The 24,281-nt window shown below is 40.0% G+C and overlaps 2 non-coding genes and 1 pseudogene across 2 annotated transcripts; 1 reads left to right on the top strand and 2 right to left on the bottom strand.

The window, feature by feature from the left end:
* Nucleotides 1-20,430: 20,430 nt before the first annotated feature.
* trnar-ucu (transfer RNA arginine (anticodon UCU)) lies at nt 20,431-20,520 on the bottom strand. The gene is given in 2 exon segments: nt 20,431-20,466; nt 20,484-20,520. It is a non-coding gene; the product is annotated as a tRNA-Arg (tRNA).
* An 882-nt stretch (nt 20,521-21,402) lies between these two features.
* trnar-ucu (transfer RNA arginine (anticodon UCU)) lies at nt 21,403-21,492 on the bottom strand. Its single transcript is given in 2 exon segments — nt 21,403-21,438; nt 21,456-21,492. It is a non-coding gene; the product is annotated as a tRNA-Arg (tRNA).
* A 2,343-nt stretch (nt 21,493-23,835) lies between these two features.
* LOC132897646 (U2 spliceosomal RNA) lies at nt 23,836-24,014 on the top strand (annotated as a pseudogene).
* The last annotated feature ends 267 nt before the right edge of the window (nt 24,015-24,281 follow it).

Here is a 24,281-nt window from a genome sequence, read left to right as displayed (position 1 = left end):
GGAATTAAGAAAAATCAATCATTCTATTCTGTAAAAATATAATATAATCAATACATTATTAAATGTTAAATTTCCTGTAATATTTGTTTTTATAAGTGGTTTTGTTGCATTTGGGGTTTTGGCCTGATCAGAATTTGCTGTGAATAAACACAAATCATGATAAATAATTTACAATAACAAGTTATTATTACTATGATTATAATATAGTTGACTTATTGACTTTGTAATCACAAAGCCTGTTATTTCACTGAGGTGAGGAACAAACCAGCTGCTGCTCTTAGTACCAGCAAGCCATAAGAGGTGTGATGCATTTTGTGTGTGAAGTTTGCTGGATTGAGTGAAGGTTGCAGAGAGAGAGAGAGAGAAACTGGGTGTTTAATTTCCTTTGTGCTCCTTATTTCCTCCCTGTAGCCTCATCTGCTCCCTGGCCTACCTGTCCTCTTTTTCTTATTGATTATTTTTTATTCATTTGCCTCATATGATTTTAATATAATTATTCTGCTTAATAAACATGAAAATTAAAAAAAAAAAACATACAGGTACCTCATGGTTGCTATTTGTCATTTAAACACGAAACTCTGTAAGCAAAATAAAGTATTTACATTATCCAATCACAAACACCTCCATTCCAAGTGAACCTGTCCAGAGCCCATTTTATTCACTGCAGCTGTAATGAGCTTGTCCATGCTGGAGAAAAATATATTACAGGTCACACATTATTAAGAAATTGTATTTATAGCCTGACTGCAATTTCAATTTTCTTCATTAACGCAGAGAAACAAGTCATTTTGTTGATTATGAGTTGACAATTACACTATTCAGCTTGACTTGAATAATCAGATTTGTTGAAGCTCCAAAGATTGGAACACAACTGGAATAAGATCTCACATCTGTACAATACACCACCCCCCATGTATTATATATAAAAGTACTATGCATGTCTGATAGAAGAGAGTCTGTGTTATTGTGAAAACTAGGATTCATAATCAAAGAAGTTGAAATCTGTCAGGGATGTGAGCAGGCTCCTAGTACTTGGCCCACAATAAGATAACTGATGATTCCATCTTGTGGAGAATAGTGAAAGACTTCAACACACCAAGTTGTCTTTTTTTGTTTGTTTGCTTGTTTTATTTTATTTAAATGAACTGTGTCCCAGTTTACCCTGAAAAAAAGTGTTGCTGGGAAAAATAAGTCTTTTTTTATTCCAAAATCATTATAGCAAGTTGTAATTTGCAAAACATAACTTTATGCAACTCCTGAACTTGTACAGATCCTTCGCTAAACCACTCAAGTTCAGAAATGGTCTCAACCACACACTCTGTGGACTTTCTGTAAAGCTTTCTATCTAATGTAACAGTACACTCAGGAAATATCTTTCAAAACAACATCTTTACCAAATCAAGAAGCTTTTTTATGGTTGACAACAATAACCTTCAAACATTTTATCAGAATGTACTTTGAAATTCAGATGCAGTGCAGCTGTGAGTCAAACTGGGGTCCTTTAAACTGCATTTCATTACTAAAGAGAAAAATGCTTGCTTGCTTACTTGGGTGCATGTGTGTTTGCATGTGTTGCCTTCTATTCTCTCCATTTAAAGTCTGCAATATTTGTGAGAATGGAAAGAAACATGGGATTGACAGACTGCTTTATTTAATTTCTTTCTTCCCCACCAGGCTTGTAGTACTCGAGTCCAGGTCTCAGACTCAAGTCCGACTCGTGCCCTAATTTTAAGGACTCATGACTTGACTTGGACTTGAGCACTGATGACTCAGACTTGGACTCGGACTGCATTCCTAATGCATTAACTGCATTAGGACTCGTACATTGGAGACAATGACTCAGATTTTTTTCTTTATTTTTGTAACATGCCATATTTATATCTACATTAATTTTTATGCTAAATTTGTGCAAGAGAATGCACAGTCACCTGTTCATGTGTCATATTCAGGAACAAATTAACCTTAATGATGCTAATTGAAGCCCCTAGGAATTGTTTTATACAGACTTCTCATGCAGTGTGAAAAAATGCCCTGCTATGTGTTCCATATGTAGAACTATTGAGGGAATGACAGGGACAACCTCGAACTTCAATTGTCATTTGGCAAGGCTACAGCCAGAGGAGTAAGTGACAAGCTATGTTCATTGCTCTGTTGATAGCAGGGCTTGTGTCAGACTTGACTCAAATAATTCATGGACTCAACTTGGATCAGTAGTGGACATGACTCTGACTCAACTCGGATCAGTAGTGGACTTGACTCGGACTTGACTCGGATCAGTAGTGGACTTGACTCGGACTCGATTCAGATCAGTCGTGGACTTGACTCGGACTCAACTCGGATCAGTTGTGGACTCAACTCGGATCAGTTGTGGAATCGACTCGGACTCAACTCGGATCAGTAGTGGACGCGACTCGGACTCAGCACAGATCAGTAGTGGACTCAACTCGGAGTGGACTCAACTTGGACTCAACTCGGATCAGTAGTGGACTTGACTCAGACTCGACTCGGACTCAACTTGGATTAGTAGTGGACTCGACTCAGATTCGACTCGGATCAGTAGTGGACTTGACTCGGACTTGACTCGTATCGGTAGTGGACTTGACTTGGAGTGGACTCGACTCGGACGCGACTCAGATCAGTTGTGAACTCGACTTGGACTCAACTCGGATCAATAGTGGACTCGACTTGGAGTGGACTCAACTCGGACTCGACTCAGATCAGTAGTGGACTCGACTTGGAGTGGACTCAACTCGGACTCGACTTGGATCAGTAGTGGACTTGACTCGGACTCAACTTGGATCAGTAGTGGACTCAACTCAGACTTGACTCTGATCAGTAGTGGACTCAACTCAGACTCGACTCGGATCAGTCGTGGACTTGACTCGGACTCAACTCGGATCAGTAGTGGACTCAACTCAGACTCTACTCAGATCAGTAGTGGACTCGACTTGGAGTGGACTCAACTCAGACTCGACTCGGATCAGTAGTGGACTCGACTTGGAGTGGACTCAACTCAGACTCGACTCGGATCAGTAGTGGACTCGACTTGGAGTGGACTCAACTCGGACTCGACTCGGATCAGTAGTGGACTTGACTCGGCCTCAACTTGGATCAGTAGTGGACTCTACTCAGACTTGACTCGGATCAGTAGTGGAATCGACTCGGACTCAACTCGGATCAGTAGTGGACTCAACTCAGACTCGACTCGGATCAGTAGTGGACATGACTCAGGCTCAACTCGGATCAGTTATCGACTTGACTCGGACTCAACTCAGATCAGTAGTGGACTTGACTCAAAATTTTCTTTAATGACTTGGACTTGAACACTGGGGACTCAAGACTGGACTCAGATTTGAGGTTTAGTGAGTCGACTACAACACTGTTCCCCACTTTGGTTCCCTTGTCTGGATTTATCTTGTAAAGGCACCTGTTAATACAGAAGAATATGTGAATGTTGTACTACAAACAGTCATTTTGATGATCACAAATTCTGTGGATTACACAGCTATTAACTGATGATACACTTGAAATATAGCTTGAAGTCAAAGGGCAATACTATTCTTAAATTGACTTTTCATCAACTGTTATAACTGTACATTACATGCATTGGTTTGAAAAATATGTACCGGATGTGATTTAGTCATTTATAAAGTCATCACTGTTACATTGGGGAGTAACCACTGAGCGCTGTGTAAAAATCTGGCAAGCTCATAGCCTATTCCCCGCTGTAGAAACGAGTGAAGCCATTTGGCCGCCATCTAACCACTCACATCATGCGTATTTGGCTTATGTGTTAAACCGTCATACCCGATTAAATTTGCCCCAAGAAAAGTATCTCCTGAATTTTTTTTCATTACCTCCTCTCATTTTGTCAAAATTACCCACATTCCTTACATATCTTTATGGTGCTGCCCTTCATAATTTTTTTCTCTTTTCCAGTTCAGTCTCTGATCATTTTTTTGAATGGCTCTTTTACTACTATGATTATTTTTACAGAAATTATTTCAGTTTTTCTTTGTACATGAAATCATATATTGGATGACATCCTGGAAATAAGCTGTTGACCAGGAAATATGACCAACCCTGATTTAAGAGTACTTATCAGTATACTTGCAATCAATGTAAACTAAAATCATGGCGCTAAAGCAGACAATCAGATCTGTAGCAGGAGACCGAGCCAAGACACTGAACTTTTTTTTTTTTAAATTGACCTATCAATCCATTTATTTTAACTCACAGCATTTGGAATTATGTAACTTTAGCACTTGATCAGCCTTCAGTATAACATAACTGGGACAAAGTTTTTGTACAGTGCAGTTGGATTTCCTGTCACTGTGGGCCGCAGAGCACAGTAGTATAGTGCAGAGTCTGATACAGCAGCAGAGGAGATGAGCAGATCCACTTGGTTAATACTTTCATTAACTTTAGCAATCATTCTTGGAGGAATGTTGAGACTTAGATCTCCACTTTGGGAAACATAAAGAAGGAAGTCAGGTTTAGATTTTGGATATTGTCTGTACCAGTACAGGTAGTTTCCTTTACCACTTGCTTCATAGTTGCAGGACAGAGTAACATCACTGCCTTCATCTCTCACTGTCTGAGTGAAAAGTGGCTTTATTGAAGCTGCCATGGAGTCACCTGTCATAGAGAAGAGAACAGAATGTTTTTAACCTTTACACCATTAAACCAGAACTACATAAGTCAGACCCACATTCTGATTTTTCTTCCCACCACACAGACGAATAAATCACTAATTCAACACAATATTTCTGCAGTGACAAAAAGTCAAAGTTAACTCACCGAGTGAAAGCCACAGACACATGAATATAACAGTGAACATGATGAATGGTCTCAGCTGAGTGAAAGTATTCTTTCTGTACTATGATATGTTCACATCATAAAGGTTCATGAAGCTCCAGCCCACAGCACCACATGACAGTGTCACCATTGTTACTGACAGATTGTTGATTCTTACTGAAGCATCCTGGCTTTACATTCAGCCTCACATGGGGAATCTGTCTTCAACTCTGACTGTCAGCAGAATTCATGGAATTATGAAAAATCAATCATTCTAATTTGGCCCATATAATCTAATCAATAAATTATTAAATGTTTTAATTCCCTGTTATATTTGTTTTATAAGTGGTTTTGGTGCATTAGGGGCTTTGGTCTGATCTGAAATTGCTGTAAATAAGTATAAATCATGACAAATAATTTAGTATAACAAGTTATTATTAATATTATTATAATGGAATTGATTTATTGAATTTGTAAGACTGAAGTCTGTTCCAGCTGCTGCTCTTTGTAATACTATGAAAGATGCTACCAAGCCATTAGGCCTTAAAGGAAGTGATGTATTTTGTGTGTGAAGTTTGCTGGATCGAGTGAAGGTTGCAGAGAGAGAGAGAAAGAGAGAGACTGACTGGGTGTTTTATTTCTTTTCTATTTCCTTCCTGTAGCCGAGTGTGCTGCCTGGCCTACCTGTCTTCTTTCTCCTGTCTTTTTTATTATTGTTATTTGCCACATATGATTTTAATATTATTATTCTGCTTTATAAACTGAAAGACTAAAAAAAAATCTCATGGTTGCTATTTGTTATTTTAACATGAAACTGTGGAAGCAAAATAAAGTATTTACATTATCCAATCACAAACACCTCCATTACAAGTGAACCTGTCCAGATCCAATTTTATTCACTGCAGCTGTAATATATTTGACCATGCTGGAGACAAATATATTACAGGTCACACATTAGCAAGAAATTGTATTTATAGCCTGACTGCAATTTCAATTTTCTTCTTTAATTCAGAGAAACAAGTCATTTTGTTGATGATGAGTTGACAATTATACTATTCAGCTTGATTGAATAATCAGAATCATTGCTGAAGCTCCAAAGAGGGGCATCCGGTGTAAAACCTCTGCCAAATCAAACATATTTGAAACAGATCCGCTGTGGCGACAGCTAACGAGACAAACTGGAAGAAATAGTATTCATAATCAAACAAGTTGAAATCTCTCAGGGATGTGAGTGGGGTCCTCATGCTTGGCCCACAGTAAGATAACTGATGATTCCATCTTGTGGAGAAAGGTGAAAGACTTTAACACACCAAGGATTTTTTTTTTTTTTGCTTTGTTTTGTTGTCTTTAAATGAACTACGTCCCAGTTTACCCTGAAAAAAAGTGATACTGGGAAAATGAAGTCATTTTTTAAATTCAAAAATCATGACAGCAAATAGTTGAACTTGATAAAACTCCTGAACTCGTACAGAGCCTCAGCTACATCACTCAAGTTCAGAACTGGTCTCAACCACACACCCTGTGGACCTTTCTCTAAAGTTTTCTATGTAATTGTTTAAGCTGTAGTACAGTGTTACAGCTGCACAGGATGCTCTCTATTATTCCCATGAATGTCCTGAGGGTACAGTCTTTCCTGGAAATTAAGACATTGCAGGGATTTATTTTGGCCCACATGAGATCCTCAGTGATGTGCAACCCAAGACTCGTAGAATCCCATGATCATGTGGGCAGACACACATTAACCACTGTAGATCCTCCTGAGGTAAAAAATAAGATCTGCTGTTATGTCCAGGTGTTGTTGCTTCTACACAAGTCCTCAAACTGCCCACCTTCTCTCTGGATGTAAACTCATTTTGCTGATGAGGCTCAACACTGTTGTGTCATCAGCAACCTTGAAAACATGAATCTAGATGTGCATTGCAGCAGAGTTGTGTATCAGAACAGTGATGATCTCAATACATGAAATGAAATTACCATAAGGAATATCATGAAATTAAATGTCGTGTTCATTAGCAGTTACATTTCTGGATGAAGATCAGTGGAAACGGAAACAAAGTCCAGCTACTCTTAAAAGGTGTCGTGTTTTAATAGTTCCTACTTTTCAATATTCACTCAGTACCAAGCCCAGTTATCATGTATTTTTAAATCAATCAGGGAAATTATTTAATTAATCAAAGGTTCTTAGTGTAGATTAAGATGTCCTGGTGGAAGATTTACACAAATTGTGCTAATATGTCAGCTGTTTTACCCATAGTTATGTGTAATTTTAAAATTAACACAACCTGTGTATTTGTTCACAGCATTCAGAAGAAAGAAGAAGAAACCTTTATTTGTCACATGCACACTTCAAGCACAGTGAGATTCATCCTCTGCATTTAACCCATCTGAAGCGGTGAACACGGACACACACACACCCAGAGCAGTGGGCAGCCATACTACAGTGCCCAGGGAGCAGTCAGAGGTTAAAGGAGATACGCAGAACCTTTATTTTTAAATAAATTTCCGAGTGGATAGTATCTCCATCCTTGACTCTTGTATGCTGAATAAATGGGAATAAGAAATATATATATTTGAGAGTTAAAATCGACTGCAAAGTTGGCATTTGAGCTGCCCCACTGAGCCAGCCAGCCCTGGGTGGGTGATGTCACAGCAAGAACCGATTTTAAGGCTGAGGCCTTTGACAGCTGTAGAGCAAAGTCATCTAAATAAAAAATTCATGGTGAAAGTAAGAAATATGGTTACCGACTTGCTCAACTAAGACTGATTTGACTTCACTGATTGTGAGTTGACTCTCATTAAAACAGGATAGGTGTTATAACTTATGCAACATACATGTACATGCATGCATTTTCACTGATAAAACGTAAAAGGCTAATTAAATAATCAGATGAACTGAGACAATCACATTCTGAAGCAAATTAAATAATCTTATACCGGTAACTTAAATACACAATACAAGTTACATGTATTAATCTAAATGCAGGTAAACAACAAGTGTTGTTGTTTTTGTTGTTTTGTATTCAAATGAGAGTCGCATCTTACCCTTCTGTGTTCTCACTTCTTGAAGGCCGACCTTGTGGCCAATTGTTTTGAAACAATCTGGCTTTCAGTTGTTCGTTCAGTTCTCTGTTCATTCATTTCTTCCACGTAAGGGCAAGATATTACTGCTGAGGCAAGCATATCCAGCAGAGAAATCAGACAGCTGGTCCACTCATTCTTCATTTTCTCCGTACTGAGTACTCCGCCATTACTGCTCAGCTCAGGCAGTTACTAAAACCCGTGACGGGACGTCACCAGTTTTACCAACAACTGCGGGGAGGTCAGTGCCTGAGTGATAATATGTCATGTCAAGCTCGAAGTTACAGTCAGCTCTGTGTTTTAGTATAGCGGAAATGGCGATGAGACCGATAGCCTTCCTGTGGTGACTTCACAGATGTCAAGGTCATTCACTCAGACCGCTACCTATATAAATCATTTTAATTGTAAAAATTACTACATTAGATTTATTGTTAGTGGAGCTACTGTGTGGGCCAAAGGCCCACGCGAGCGGAGCCCCATAGGCATAGAGTATGGATACATAAAGGAACCCATCGAGTTGTTTTCTGATGGTTTCGGTCCTGTGAGTGCCTGCCACCATACCAGTGTTAAGAATTACCAGTCATACACACCGCCTAGGGCGGCACGGTGGTGTAGTGGTTAGCGCTGTCGCCTCATCGCAAGAAGGTTCTGGGTTCGAGCCCCGTGGCCGGCGAGGGCCTTTCTGTGTGGAGTTTGCATGTTCTTGCCGTGTCCACGTGGGTTTCCTCTGGGTGCTCCAGTTTCCCCCAAAGACATGCAGGTTAGGTTAACTGGTGACTCTAAAGTGAGTGTGAATGGTTGTCTGTGTCTATGTGTCAGCCCTGTGATGACCTGGCGACTTGTCCAGGGTGTACCCTGCCTTTCGCCTGTAGTCATCTGGGATAGGCTCCAGCTTGCCTGCGACTCTGTAGAACAGGATAAAGTGGCTAGAGATAATGAGATGAGACACACCATCTAGTGGCCAGTGTTAGTAATTACCAGTTCAAAACACCGCCTAGTGGCCACTGTTATTAATTATCAGTTCAAAACACCGCCTAGTGGCCAGTAGGCATAGAGTGTGGATACATAAAGAAACCAATCGAGTTGTTTTCTGATGATTTCAGTCCTGTGTGTGCCCGCCACCACAGTAAAGCCAACAACCAGTGAAGTACAGTATTCGTCAGGACAGTATAGTAGTGAGTAACTTGTTGCTGTTGTTGCCCGATGTTTTGTACAACAGAAGGAAACAGTATAGTAACTATAATGGTAAAGAAATAAAACAAAAGAGGCTGGCTATGATATAAGAAAATTCTACAATCCAGAAACAGATGCAAGCTCTGCCTTTAGGCAGTGCCTCAATCTATATATTAATGCTTAAAACTATTCCTATGCCATTCTTGAAGTCTCAAGGCATTTAAAAACAAAAAATGAGGCCATGGTTCTGTGTATCTCCTTTAAGTACCTTGCTCAAGGGAACTTCAAACCGAGACCAGCCCATATTAACCTAACTACGTCTTTGAACTGTGGGGTTAACCAGAGCCGTCCAAGTTAAAAATGGCCACCGCTAACTACAGCAAGCCCCCCAACTTGCCCTTCCTGGCCTGCTCGTTGCTCTCTGAAACCGTGCCTGAGTTTTCATTTATTGTTAACTGTGGGACTTTTTTTTTTAATTTAAGGTTAACCCTAACCCTAGTTCCCTTTGTGGACTTAGAAATAATAAAGTTTTAAAAGTTTAAAACTTTGTGTGTGTGTGTGTGTGTGTGTGTGTGAGAGAGAGAGAGTGAAAAAGATATTTATGGTCATTTATTGTGTCATGCACCACCCAGTGGCCACTGTAGAGATTACACTCTAATACATTACATCACAGAAATAAGGACACAGTGACTTTATACATATTTGTCATTTTTTTCAGGTGATGCCCATGGTAAAACTGAGCAGTGGGACTTTGCCATTTTTTTCTGAACTGTGGGACTTTTTTTTTTTATTTAAGGTTAACCCTAACCCTAACCCTAGTTCCCTTTGTGGACTTAGAAATAATAAAGTTTTAAAAGTTTAAAACTTTGTGTGTGTGTGTGTGTGTGTGTGAGAGAGAAAGAGAGAGTGAAAAATATATTTATGGTCATTTATTGTGTCATGCACCACCCAGTGGCCACTGTAGAGATTACACTCTAATACATTACATCACAGAAATAAAGACAAAGTGACATATTTATTTGTCATTTTTCAGCCTGATGCCCATGGTAAAGCTGAGCAGTGGGACTTTGTCATTTTTCCGCCTGATGCCAATGGTAAAACTGGGCATCAGCCTGATGCCCATGGTAAAACTGAGCACTGGCACTTTGTCATTTTTCTGCCTGATGCCCATGGTAAAACTGGGCATCAGCCTGATGCCCATGGTAAGACTGAGCACTGGCACTTTGCCATTCTTTCGGCTGATGCCCATGGTAAAACTGAGCATCCGCCTGATGCCCATGGTAAAACTGAGCACTGGCACTTTGTCATTTTTCCGCCTGATGCCCATGGTAAAACTGGGCATCAGCCTGATGCCCATGGTAAAACTGAGCACTGTCATTTTTCAGTTTTCAGCAGCCAAATTCTATAAATTCTAAAAATGGCAAAGTCCCACAGTTCAGAAAAAAAAATGGCAAAGTCCCACTGCTTAGTTTTAGCATGGGCATCAGGTGGAAAAAAATAATAATTAATAAGTATTATGAACAAACGTCACCAGTGATGATAATCTAAAAAGTCATTGACAAGAACGAGAAGAAATTAATTTGAACTTTAGGGAGGATGACACTTAAATGGGAATTAAGCCAAATTGATATCAGTTCAATGTTTAATCCATCCTTCCTTGCAGATTAAAAAAAGATCTAGTTAAATTTCATCATGTGAGCTGAAAATCTCCAAAAAGACATCAAATGAACAGTAGTTTTGAATGTGGAATTTAATAAAGTTGAAAGATTAAGAACACAGAAAATAAACTGGGAGCAAAGTCACCATTTATGCGGTCCCTGCCAGAGATGAAAGGGGGAAACGGCACGTCTGATGCAAAACCATAAAATGTCCAAAAATGAAAAATGTCAATCAATATGGCAGTTTGATACCTTGAATAAGACAAATGTGGCAAAAAAACAATTTGTCTTTAGCTGATTTTAGGCCATTTTGCAGGCCGTAGCACACGTGCTACATGATGCAGCACGAGAGCTGCATCCAACACGGGGGAAAACCTAAAGGCTTCATAGCTCAGTGGTGAGAGCAATGGTCTTGTTCGTGAGTTCAATTCTGAGGAGGCTTCATCAGGAGGTGCATCCCAATCCCAAATATTGAGCGAGCTGTAACCCTCGACACTACACTTTTATTTAAAAGGTAATAATTTATTAAAAAATAAGAATGTATTTAAATATTGTATAATAATAAATTAATAATAATAATTTTAGAATAAAGCAGTTGTGGCATTTATTTTTACAAATCAGTCTGTAGGTTAATATTTGTATATTATATACAAATCACTCTGTAGGTTTATATATTATAGTGTTAAAAATCCAGGTGTTTAACAGTAGGATGTTATTATGTCACTCTTCAGTATGATCAATATTTATAAATTAAGTCATCAAATTTATACATGGTAATGGTAAAGTATAGTATATTTTACGTATTCTTTATGTAAATATGTACATATGTCTATTAAATCTTTAAGATTAATAGGTTTTTAAGATATATAATAAAGTATAAATATTGTAGTCTAATAATATCTAATAATAATATCACAAGTCTCTTGGCACACCTGAATGAACCATTTCTCAGCTGTTTACTCGAGATCATGAAATAATTTTGTTTTCTCAAGATCTCGAAATAACGGTTTTGTTTTCTCGAGATCTCGAATTAGTTGTGGTGTTTTCTTGAGATCCTGAATTAATTATGTCGTTATCTCAGGATAACAAGGTGAATAAAAAAAGGATTATATGAAGGGCCTCGGGCGGCACGGTGGTGTAGTGGTTAGCGCTGTCGCCTCACAGCAAGAAGGTCCTGGGTTCGAGCCCCGGGGCCGGCGAGGGCCTTTCTGTGTGGAGTTTGCATGTTCTCCCCGTGTCTGCGTGGGTTTCCTCCGGGTGCTCCGGTTTCCCCCACAGTCCAAAGACATGCAGGTTAGGTTAACTGGTGACTCTAAATTGACCGTAGGTGTGAATGTGAGTGTGAATGGTTGTCTGTGTCTATGTGTCAGCCCTGTGATGACCTGGCAACTTGTCCAGGGTGTACCCCGCCTTTCGCCCGTAGTCAGCTGGGATAGGCTCCAGCTTGCCTGCGACCCTGTAGAAGGATAAAGTGGCTAGAGGAGATGAGATGAGATGAAGGGCCTCTCTCGGCTTCCGTAGTATATATTCTCAAATCACTTGTCTCTTTTATTTCTGTTTAACATACCATTCTGCAGGCCCGTAGCCAGCATTGTGGAGGGGGGGGGGATCTTTTTTTCCCCAAAAGTGGACTTCATCTGGCCCCCTACTCCCGTACCCCCCAAATACACGAGCACACTTCAAATCTTCTAATTTAGACATTTTTTTATTCGTTATAAGTTCTCTGTTGTCTAACTTATTATTTGTTATCTTCCTACAACTGTGCTGTGACTTCATTGTCTGTCTCTGTTGCTCACCTCAGTTGTCTGTTGTTGCTCTCTTTCATTGTCTGTCTCTGTTGTTGCTCTCCTTCATTGTCTGTCTCTGTTGTTGTTTATGGCATCAGAACACTCCAGGGCCCTGTACTACGAACGGAGGTTAACCTACCCAGAAGTAACCCAGGGTTCCCCCACTAAACCGGGGTTGACAAAACCTGGTTATCTTGTTTGGGGTTAAACGGTACTATGACGCCAGTTATGAAGTTGATTTGTTGAACCTGGTTTAACCTAATCAGGGTTAATGCGCGTTCACGTTAAAGGGGAGGTTATCAGCGCAAATCACCACTGTTTACAATGGCACGGTCGCCGTACTTCACGGAGGAAGAATGCGCTGTCATAATGCAAAGCTACGAGGAGTTCAAAACAACATTAAGAGCAAAATCTAACACAGCGGCTGCCAATAAGGAGCGGCAAGCATGTTGGCAACGAATTGCCGATCGGGTAAATGCGCAAGTACATTCTCCCTTCTACATGTTCCAGAACAGAAGTATAGGATGAGAGAAGCTTCATGATCAATCACAAGTCACAGAAAATGGCCCTTCGACGTGGCCCCAGTCATATGTAGCTTGTTTAATGTCCGAAAAATCCTGAATAAAATTTGGTATGGTGAATTCATGGAGTAGCCTACTTAAGCTGATATGTGCACAGAGTCACATGAATTAGGATGACTGACTGTTCAGCCCCTTTGACTAAGTTGGTGTATGTCCTGTGAACATTTCAGAGGCAACAGCAGTGCCAAACGCACCTGGCAACAGGTGAAAATGAAATATAAAAACATTATTCATAATGGTGTGTGTGTGTGTGCGCGCGCAGGCAAGCATTCATTTGCCTTTTATTTATTCAAGTTTTATCTGTTTGCCTAATAGTTCAAATTGTTTTGTATATAGTTTATAATGTTGTGATATTAATGATAATATTGTGGGAAAACTACTTTGCACGGACGTTCATTTAATTTATTCTATCGTCATTTTGTTTGTTCTATTTTTGTGTATTTCATTTATTTATCTGTTTGTCTAGTTGTATCTATTTTTCTAATAATAATATATTTTTTGCATTAATAGTTTTTTCCTATTAAAATAATCTTGTGTTCTTGTTATAACTTTATCTATTTATCTGACTGTTTATAGTTGTATCTATTTTTGTTACAATTTCAATATTTTTAATATAGAAAGTTTGTTTTTTTCTATTAAAATGTTCTTGTGTGATAACTAGTTCTTGTGTTATTTATTGTAGTTTTATCTATTTTGTATCTCAGACTTAAATATTTTTGTAAAACAAGTGTTTTTCTATAAAATATTCTTGCGTTCTTGATAACTATGTTCTTGAGTGGGTTCTTTTTTTTTTTTTTACAGAAAAGCCGTTCTGCATGGACATTCATTGAAGCCCTCATTGTTTTTTAATGGTTATTTATGAGCGTTTAGGGGTTACAATAATGTAAGTCTAGGTTGCTTTATATAAAAGGTATGTCCAGAAATATTGATGTCACTGTCTAAGCAGAGGGATCTGGCTTCTTTAGACGCTGTCTTCTTAAAACTGAATAAATATTTAAAAAGAGCCAAATGAGGCAGTCTTTTGAACGGCTCTTTTCAAAGAACGGATCACAAAGATGCGGATCCCATCAAAGAGCCATAAATCCCATCTCTAATCTGCGCTCCGATATCGCACAGGTCATCCAGGTATGCTGGCATTGTCTCTAGAGGAAATGTCGGTGGAGAGGTGGTGTTTAAAAAGGGTGTGGTTAATCGGAAACCTCGGGTTAACCAAGAACATAACCTGAGACGAGCAGGTTTGAGATGCAGCGTAAGTTGCCATGGCAGCATACCTTGGTTTGAACATAGCCAACTTTCGTAGTATGGGTTAATCGGGAAGTTACGCTGCACATGATCAAGTTACTCTCGAAGTTACCCTGGTAAGCCAGAAAACCTGCTTCGTGGTACAGGGCCCTGATCTGCCCATGCTTTAGCATAAAAAACAACAATAATTTCTAATTGAGATAAATGTTTCAAGTAATCCTGAGATTGAAATAATATCGCACAGCCCTATAAGGACAATTAATTTAAAATTGCCCAAATGCAGCAACAGTGGGTGTTTTCACACACACTGGTCTGAACATTTTCATTTTTCAGCTAGTGCACACATTTCTTTTCACTCTGATCCAAATGCCAAACCACTGACAGGGCGTCATGTTACCATGATGCCATGTTACCATGACGACTGAAAAACACGTGCTCTTAAAGTCTTGCATTTTACTGTCTTCACACCACACCACAGCTCCGATTTCCCAAGCTGAAAAAAAAATAAAAGCAGCCCCAGGTCGAACGCTACTAGTACCTAGCCATCGAGCCACCTAACTCATCTCTGTGTGTGCATGTCACTGACACACATAGACTGACAGACGGGCTGATGCTACCCCCACTGATCACTCTGACAGATCGATCTACCACTACTGTTGTAAACAAAAGAAAAACAAAGTCCTGCACTCAGCACCTTACCCATTTTGGCCCTTTTTTGGAACATGGCGCCAATATTTTGGGACAAAGTAGCAGCAGATTTCTTGCGTTTTCTGTCTATCTTCTTTTTTCCCCATTTTCTCTTCTATCCAGGGCTACCGCGTGACGTCACCGTACCGCGAGATTGTGCTAGGGTGCCATATTGGAAGACCAAGTACATGCATACATACATACATACATACATACATACTCACAATCAGGCTCGCCGACAGGGAGGGACAAACGGGTATGTTGTCCCGGGCCCAGGAATGGGGGGGCGGGGGGGCCCAGAACTGGGCTCTCATGAAGTTGTGATTATTTTATTTCATTTCAAAATGTGTTGATTTGGGGGAGAAATGTGCTATATTTGCATTCAATAAATGATTTCTAGATCTTTTGCCTTTATTGTCTTTGAAAAAGGTGTCAAGAACCCCCTACCACCCCTAATGCAAAAATGGTTTGGTCTGACTCTTTGATTAAGGGGGAAAAAACGACATTGTTCGATCATAGCGCTTCGACAATCAGCGTGCGTGCCATTTGCAACATGCACAAGTAAGGAGCACAGAAAAGAAAAGAAAAGAAAAGAGAAAAAGAGAGGAAGAAACCAAGAGACTCAGGGGCTCACTGCATAAATATTTAAAAAAAAAAGATTCGGATGATGCAGCAGGTACTAGCAAAGGCAGTGGGGCAGCTGAGCCAGGTAAGACCAGTGTTGGGCACGTTACTTTCAAAAAGTAATTAGTTATAGTTACTAGTTACTTTTCCCAAAAAGTAACTGAGTTAGTAACGGAGTTACTTTGTCATAAAAGTAACTAATTACCAGAGAAAGTAATTATTCCGTTACATTTTGTTCCCCCTCAAAAAAAAAAGAAATTCAATTAGTGTAATCACAATAAAAGTGAATGTTAAATGTGTTTAATGACTGAAATGGACACTTAACAGAACCAATTAGTAATGTTATCTACACTATATTAATATTTTTGTGGGACAATGTGAGATAAGACATCTATCAAATGTAATATATTTTTGTAGTTATTAAAATTATGTTACTAATTACTGGCCACTGACGAGGACAAACGCTTTGTTCCTCGACATAATGTGCATTGCACGTAAACACTCTTGCCTTTTATTTCAAGTAATGAAAAGTAATGTCTGTATTTCCAATGTGAAAGCGCAGTGCTGGGCTGACCGCTCGCCATCGCTGTGTCTTCCGATTGAAAGAGCGCGCAGTAGTGCAGTAGGCGGAGCCTACCTACGTATGTTGTCCAAATCTACTCTGATTGGCTTACTGTGCTGTTGTCTCGCGTCTCCCCACCCCACACTAAAGCAGAGGAAAGAAAGGCTGAACGAGCAGCGTGCCAGATGAGAACAGCTTTAATAAAGTAACGCATAGTATTTTATTGTAAGTAACGGGAATGGCGTTATAACGATGTAAAAAGTAATTAGTTAGATTACTCGTTACTAAAAAAAGTAACGCCGTTAGTAACGCCATTTATTTCTAACGCCGTTATTCCCATCACTGGGTAAGACACAGCCAACTTTTTCCAGCCCCGTAAAGTAACCCCAACCAAGGCACGCGTGGCACGCAATTCATGTTACAAACGAGGGGAGAGCAAGTCACACTGAACACCATATCAAACGCACAGGGCATTGAATCATTTCATAACCACAACGGCTTAATAACATTGCGTTTCATATATCTGATTGAAGCTAAGAATATTCACATTAGCCCGCAATCATATCCCGCCGTTTCTCAAGCGGTGTGTTCTTCTCTGCTTTTCACACTGGACAGTACACACGCACAACAAAAGTCCGGCGCATTGCATTTCGCACCTGAATAGTTGCAGACTAAGGAAATGTTAAAATGTTAAAACTGTAAAAATGTTGAAATGCTAAAATGAAATGGTTGTTGACCGGTTGAATGGTTTTTGAATACCTGTCATTTAAGGGTTGGAGTGAGTAGAGACTGGGATAAGAGAGGTGGGTGTGTGTGTGGGTTGTTGGGGGGGCCCATTCAGAGCATTTTGTCCCGGGCCCAGCCAAAGCTGTTAGCGGCCCTGTCTCGGGATAACAAGGTGAGTAAAAAAAGGATTATATGAAGGGCCTTTCTCGGCTTCCGTATTTTTGTCCTATATAACTGAGTTTTTTTTTCTGGTCGGAAGTCAGACTAAAGTGATTGAGCTGCCTTTCCTTCGAGGGCTAATATGTCTAAGCATTTCAGTATCATTAAAAGCACTTTGATTTTGTTATTTCTAATTCTGTTTTTCGAAATGTGACTGGGTAGCCTCATATAGCTAATAGTCATTGTCTTGCTGTGATTTAAAAGGCTTGTGGGGGTTTTTTTTCAGGCCAGTTTTATTGTAGGCTACGATTTGCCATAATATGTTCATTTTTGTTAAATTTCTGAAATGATGGAGTCATATCCCTTAGGGCTAATCTTTTTTTTTTTTTATGAAGCATAAACTATGCTTAATGCTGTAAACTTGAAAACAATAAAGGCATAGAAATGCTAATCTTGTATCCTGTCATATCTTTAGACATTACAGTACATTACAGTTCAATTAATGTTAATATGAATAGGCCTAAAGTTACAGTATTTCTATCACAATTTGCCAGACTTTCACCTATTGTCTGTTCTTGCAATGATTGTTCCTTGTATTGTGCCATGAGCCATCACTGTGGCTATTATATTCTACTGTTTTTAACCATAAGCCTAGCTCAGTCAGATACCACATCACCTTCCACTGGATGTGTGATGAGCTAATTGAGCGTCTTGAGCTACATTTAGATTGCCAAATCCATACTTCCAGTTATTTTGGTGAGAGTAACTTAGAAGTAATGCAATAGTAGTGTAATGCCTTACATTTTAAATACAGTAATATTGTAATGTAACTCATTACTTTAAAATGACAGTAACAAGTAATAAATAATGCAAAACAGTTTTGAAGTAACTTGCCCAACACTGCAAATAATCATCCCATGTCCTTTTAAATGTCTTACAGTGGAATCACCAAGAACAAGGGTTGTGGGATCAGGTGGTGTTACGAGCTGCTTTTTGCCTCTTCCCACAGCTCTTCGGTTGTGGTGCGATCTCTTTCTATGATGTGCTTGTCCGGCTGAAAATTCCACTTCCACATCCCTGAGGCATTCAAATTTGTTCTGAAGCCTTATGGGATGTGGATTTTCCATAAGATTGTAAATCCTATTGTAGTTTGTAGACCTGGCTCTATTTCTAATAGCATGGCTGTGGAGCATGGGTTGCATAGTATCAGAACGAACTGGTGTTGAGGTAATTACTCTTCTGTTTTTATTTTTGGGCCTGCCACCCATAGTGTGCCAGTTTTCTGTACTCACATTTTGCTTTGTTAGATCGATGCATTCATCCACTCGATTTGCAATGCCATCGGCCTGTCGGGGTGCAATCTCTGCATTCTCAGCCACTGTTTCTGTACTCCTTTCGTGAGATATCGCTCTTAGTTCATCCGTCTTTGGCAGAGCATCAATCTTTGATTCCAGGATAGAAATCCTCTGTTCTAGTTCTGTGCATTTTCTGCAGGATCTCCTGGATTTTTTGCACCCTGGCATTTTGTTTTAAAAGCTAACTTATCTTGTAAAGGTGAAAAATAAAATGAAGAAATAGTGGAAATTAAGTGAAAAAGTAAAATAAAGATCAAGCAGAAGCAAAGCAGGAGCAAAGCAAAGAAGCGTCCTACTCGCTTGAGTAGGCTCTTCATGTGGGGCCATCCTCAGCAGCAGCCAGTGGTTTTCAGGTGATGAGAACTCCAACCAAAAAAAGCTGACCAGTGTTTTTGGTTCTTAAAAAAAAATGTAATTTTCTCAACCTCATGCTTTTTCCATGCATATCTCATAGTCTTCTTGTCCGAAGTTTCCTAGCACTACATAGTCCAAAATTATAATTGTGTCACCAGGAACTTACGAATATGTGCAGCATGATAAGAATCCTTTAGAGTTTTAGCTGCAGTCTTTTTTTTTATATCAACTGGCTCACTGATAGAGAATTGAGCAGAACTGTTTTGAAGAAACAATGAGAACTCACAAGCAATGAATGATACAGGCACCACTTTTCCTCAGTCCCAATATCTTAGCTCAGAACTCTCTACCTTCAGAAGGAAGGTCAAAGGCCCCAGTGAGAATTGAAATCACCACCCCTGGTTTACAAGACCAGTGCTCTAAACAGGCACCTATCTATTGTAGAGTCAGCCCAAAGCAGAACCTTGAGGACCCTTTGCTGATCCTCGAATACCACTTGTCCACCAAGTCACCACTTTTCCACTGAGGGCTGGTTCCGAGCTGGTGCCTAATCTTGAGCCAGTTCTTGAAGTTTCCACAGCCAAAGAAACAGCTCTCAACCAGGAAAACTGGTCACAGTGTGTCACCAAATCCTTGCTGGTTTAGAACCAAGAACTGCTTATGTCAGTGGCTAGGACTTGTTTTGCTGGGAAACAATCTTGAAGGAGTTTTTTTTTTTGTACAATATTTAAGGGTTCATCTCTGAGAAACAACCAAAAACTCCATGAGATGACATGAGGAAGAAACCTTGAGAACAACCAGACTCAAAAGAGAACCCATCCTCATCTAGGTCACACCAGATGGTGAGATTATAAATAAGTTCCCTTCAATAACTTTGTGCCACATTGCCAAAATTTGCAACAGACCCCTTGCACCGATGTCACACTTACATTCGCAACCGTTACTGCCCTTGTCCTGGGGGACAAGTGAGCTTTGTTTACATACTGAAGGCAAGCGATATTGAAGATGTCAAACATCTTCACGGAAGGAATCGGTCTTGCACCGACAGAAGACTTTTGTCTCAGGCACTGCTGGGATACCATGGCTCCTGTTTACTGGCAGTCCCTTTTGGGCCAGATTTATCATCTTGGCATGGCTTTTCATCTCACGCTCTTCCACAATTATGGGTGGCATACTGCTTGCCTGTACTTCTTGATTGTAGAGGTGCATTTTTGTCAGCAATTGAAAGAAACCTTCAAGAGAGTCTCGAGAGCAAAGACCTGTGGCAGGACCTGAATCGGCAAGCCTTTAAATGCAACAAGCCTTCTCTGTGAGCAACTGAAATCAACATTCAGTAGAGTCTTGCATCAGGCGCTGCTGGGTTTTCTCCCACATGGAGAACGCAAGTGTGGGCTTTGGAGGTGTAAGCACAAATTATGGCAGGAGTGAATGTCATGAGTATTGTGAGGAACTGGAATTTCAGGTACAGCTTCCTTTTGGGCAAATTCATAGGAAGAGGTGGAACATGGTGATATTTCTGTTTGACTGGGGTCAAGAAAGAATTGCATCTCAGATGGAAAAGAGGGAATGGCCATATCCAAAGGATTTCGCCTCGGTCGACGATTTCGGTTGGAAAAAGCTTCCCTGCAGGGTGTATGCAAAAGGAAATGACTCTGGTGGGACTTGAACCCACAACCTTTGAATGGCTTCTCTGATGACCCTAGAAGTCCAACATGCTATCCATTGCGCCACAGAGCCCATTATGCCCTACCTTCATGGTGTTCCCTCTCAGATTCTTTCAAATTCCTGGCTGGCCTCACGTTTCCTGTTCTGTTCCAGGGACAAGTCCTTTTCTCGTCATAACAGATGAAATGAACATGCAGTAAACCTCAAAACCAATGAACTCTGGGAGGATCTCAACCCACAAGCATCAGCACAAGGCCTGCAATTCAACATCCAGTATGCCACCATGCCATCTTCGCTCGTTTTTCAGCTCAGAAAGTAAGATGGGCACGGAAGGAATTGGTCTTGCACTGACAGAAGACTTTTGTCTCAGGCACTGCTGGGATACCATGGCTCCTGTTTACTGGCAGTCCCTATTGGGCCAGTTTTATCATCTTGGCATGGCTTTTCATCTCACGCTCTTCCACAATTATGGGCGCCATACTACTTGCCTGTACTTCTTGATTGTAGAGGTGCATTTTTGTAAGCAATTGAAAGAAACCTTCAAGAGAGTCTCGAGAGCAAAGACCTGTGGCAGGACCTGAATCGGCAAGCCTGTAAATGCAACAAGCCTTCTCTGTGAGCAACTGAAATCAACATTCAGTAGAGTCTTGCATCAGGCGCTGCTGGGTTTTCTCCCACATGGAGAACACAAGTGTTGGCTTTGGAGGTGTAAGCACAAATTATGGCAGGAGTGAATGTCATGAGTATTGTGAGGAACTGGAATTTCAGGTACAGCTTCCTTTTGGCCAAATTCGTAGGAAGAGGTGGAACATGGTGATATTGCTGTTTGACTGGGGTCAAGAAAGAATTGCATCTCAGACGGAAAAGAGGGAATGGCCATATCCAAAGGATTTCACCTCAGGTCGACGATTTTGTTTGGAAGAAGCTTCCCTGCAGAGCGTATGCAAAAGGAAATGACTCTGGTAGGACTTGAACCCACAACCTTTGAATGGCTTCTCTGATGACCCTAGAAGTCCAACACGCTATCCTTTGCGCCACAGAGCCCATTTTGCCCTGCCTTTGTGGTGTTTCCTCTCAGATTCTTTCAAATTCCTGGCTGGCCTCACATTTCCTGTTCTGTTCCAGTGCAAATCATAAAGGTGAGAGAGGACAGCCCTGACGAGTACCTCTACTCTACTCAAGGGGAAGATATCCGATACTGAACCATTTATGAAAACCCTCGCAGCTGGGGACCTGTACAGCACCTTGATCCACTCAACAAAACTGGAGTCCAAACCATACCTGTTCAAAACATCAAATAGATACTCCCACCTGATCAAATGCTTTTTCAGCATCCAGTGACACAGCAACAACCTTGCTTTTTTGTCATTTGCGTTAATTGTATAACATTTAGAAGCCGTCGGACACTGGAGTGTGAGTTCCTACCCCTGATGAATCATGTCTGGTCCAGTCTCACTCAAATGGGCAACACTTCTTTCAAACTTCTAGCCAGAAGCGTAGACAAAATTTTACAATCAACCCCAAGCAAGCTTATTGGTCTATAGAATGTACAAAGATCAGGAGATTTATCTTTCTTTAAAATCAGAGAAATATGGGTGAGATTTAAAGTTGGTGGGAGTGTGCCCCTCCTAAATGATTCCATAAACATGTTAGTTAAGTGCCCCACTTCAAACTTTGCCATCTTTTTATAAAATTCAGGTCCAAACCCATCAGGGCCTGGTGCTTTCCCACTCTGTAGGGATTTAATGGCCTCCAAGACTTCCTAGGCTGTGACTGGCCTACACAGACCTTTTCTGCTTTCTTCAGATAGGTTAGGGAGATTAATTCTGTCAAAAAAAAAATCCTTCGAATTGATATGTTTTGACACTCAGATGAGTATAGCTTGAGCTAGATGAGCAAGTAGCCAGACGGATTTATTCCCAGATTCAACAGTCTGTGCCTGGCATAAAATATTGCTGATTCTGCTTTTTGAGTTAGCAGTTGATCTAAAGCAGATCTGGCTGCTTCTAATTTCTTCAACACAGAACTGGAGAAAGACACTTTAAAATCTCTTTCCATGATAGCAATGTCTCGATCAAGCTCCAACTGTTTTGCTAATATGTTCTTCCTCTTCGCAGTTGTGTAAAAAATGATAGACCCTTTGAGGAAGGCCTTGTCTGTTTCCCATAAGGTCGAGGCTGAAACCTCAGGTGAATCATTTGTAGAAATAAAAAAGTTCCCATTGATTTCCTAAATATGTTAAAAATGCAGGATTGCTAAGAAGAGATGGATTTAAACGCCAATGTCTAGATAAAGGGTCATAGTAAGGAGGCAGGCGTTCTATAGAGATTGATGAGTGGTCTGAGAAAATGCATGTGTTAATGGAGCAGGCTCCGGTTCTGTCAAGGGCCGATCTAGAGATGAAAATATAATCAATTCTAGAAAAAGAATGATGGGGATGTGAGGAAAAATGTGAAATCTTTCTCTCATGCATTAGTGACTCTCCATGTGTCAAATAACTTGAGGTCTGACCAAAGCTCTATTGTTGCTTTTGCCATCTTTGATAACAAAATATTATTTCCAGATATTATTTGTCAAGATATTATTTGTTTATTGGTGACCTTGTTAAAATAATAAAGAAAAAATATTTATTTCTTTGCCCGACCTAACTTTTCCCTATTTCCTGGTTTTCTCCATGCTCAACAAGCAGCTGGACCATTAGTCTGCAGTAATTCTTTCCCCTACTTTTTCATTAGACAGATCACACAACACTCAGCTGTTCCTTTTCAAAATTCAACAATCCCCACTCCCTAGTTACTTACTTACTGACAGCTGAATCCTTTTGAAAAGAGACATCGTCTTGGGGGCGTGTGAGGGGGGTCCATGCAAAAAGCTCAATATTTCTAACATTTGACCACCAAAAATGTTATCTATCTATCTATCTATCTATCAAAAATGCTCGTTGGTCAGACATTTCCCTGCCTGTTTGCAATGGATAATAAAGCTGTAAAGGTGTAAGAGATTGGCCAAGGTCAAATTATCCTATACCAGCTTTCTGGACCTCCAATACAGTTTCACTAACCTGATCCAGTGTTAAATGTAGCTTAGGTTTCTCTTCATTAACATATAAAGCTTTTGTGGTTTACTACAGACTGCTGGAGAGAGGCATCTTAGTAAGCTCAACTGTGTGTGTGTGTTTTTTTTTTTTTTGTAGGTTCTGCTCTGGCTGAGTTGTACATTTTTAGTGGTCAAATATTAGAAATATCAAGCTTCTTACAAAGAATCTCTTCCAACCATTTGGTGTACCCCTGAGATAATATCTCTCTTCAGAAGGATTCAGCTGTGTTTACCTTTCTGGATTTTAATATTTGGAAGTTGTATATTTAAAGCTGTTAACTGCAGCCAGTTATCAGTTTTCTGTATTTTGGTTAAGATCTGTTCTTATCAGTTTAATATCTGATATGTTCTTTAAATGAAAATGTTATATTAAACAGATTTTTAGAACAGGGAGCTGGAATAGGGGCTTGCTCCTTCTACTCCATGCATCAATCTGGTATTGCAGTACCTCCAGGAATAGTGCCCTTCTTGAAAAAAAAAATCCTATGTCATTTTTGTGTTTGATGTGTTTTCTGAATGATGATGATTGATTAAATTTATTTTTTTTTAGAGCAGAGAGCTGAAATAGGGTAGCTGAAATATTAAACTCCAGGAAGGTAAACACAGCTAGACTCCGCCCCCAACAGCTGGATCCTTTTGAAGAGAGACATCGACTTGGGGGTCACAATATTCTGCTCCGTTGTGTTCCACCAAAAGAGATCCATCATCTCTCCAAAGCCCAGACTTTTAAAATTTGA

The sequence above is a fragment of the Neoarius graeffei genome, chromosome 1 (assembly GCF_027579695.1).
Source record: "Neoarius graeffei isolate fNeoGra1 chromosome 1, fNeoGra1.pri, whole genome shotgun sequence".
Lineage (NCBI taxonomy): Eukaryota > Metazoa > Chordata > Actinopteri > Siluriformes > Ariidae > Neoarius > Neoarius graeffei.
This window is presented reverse-complemented; position numbering and strand designations above follow the sequence as displayed.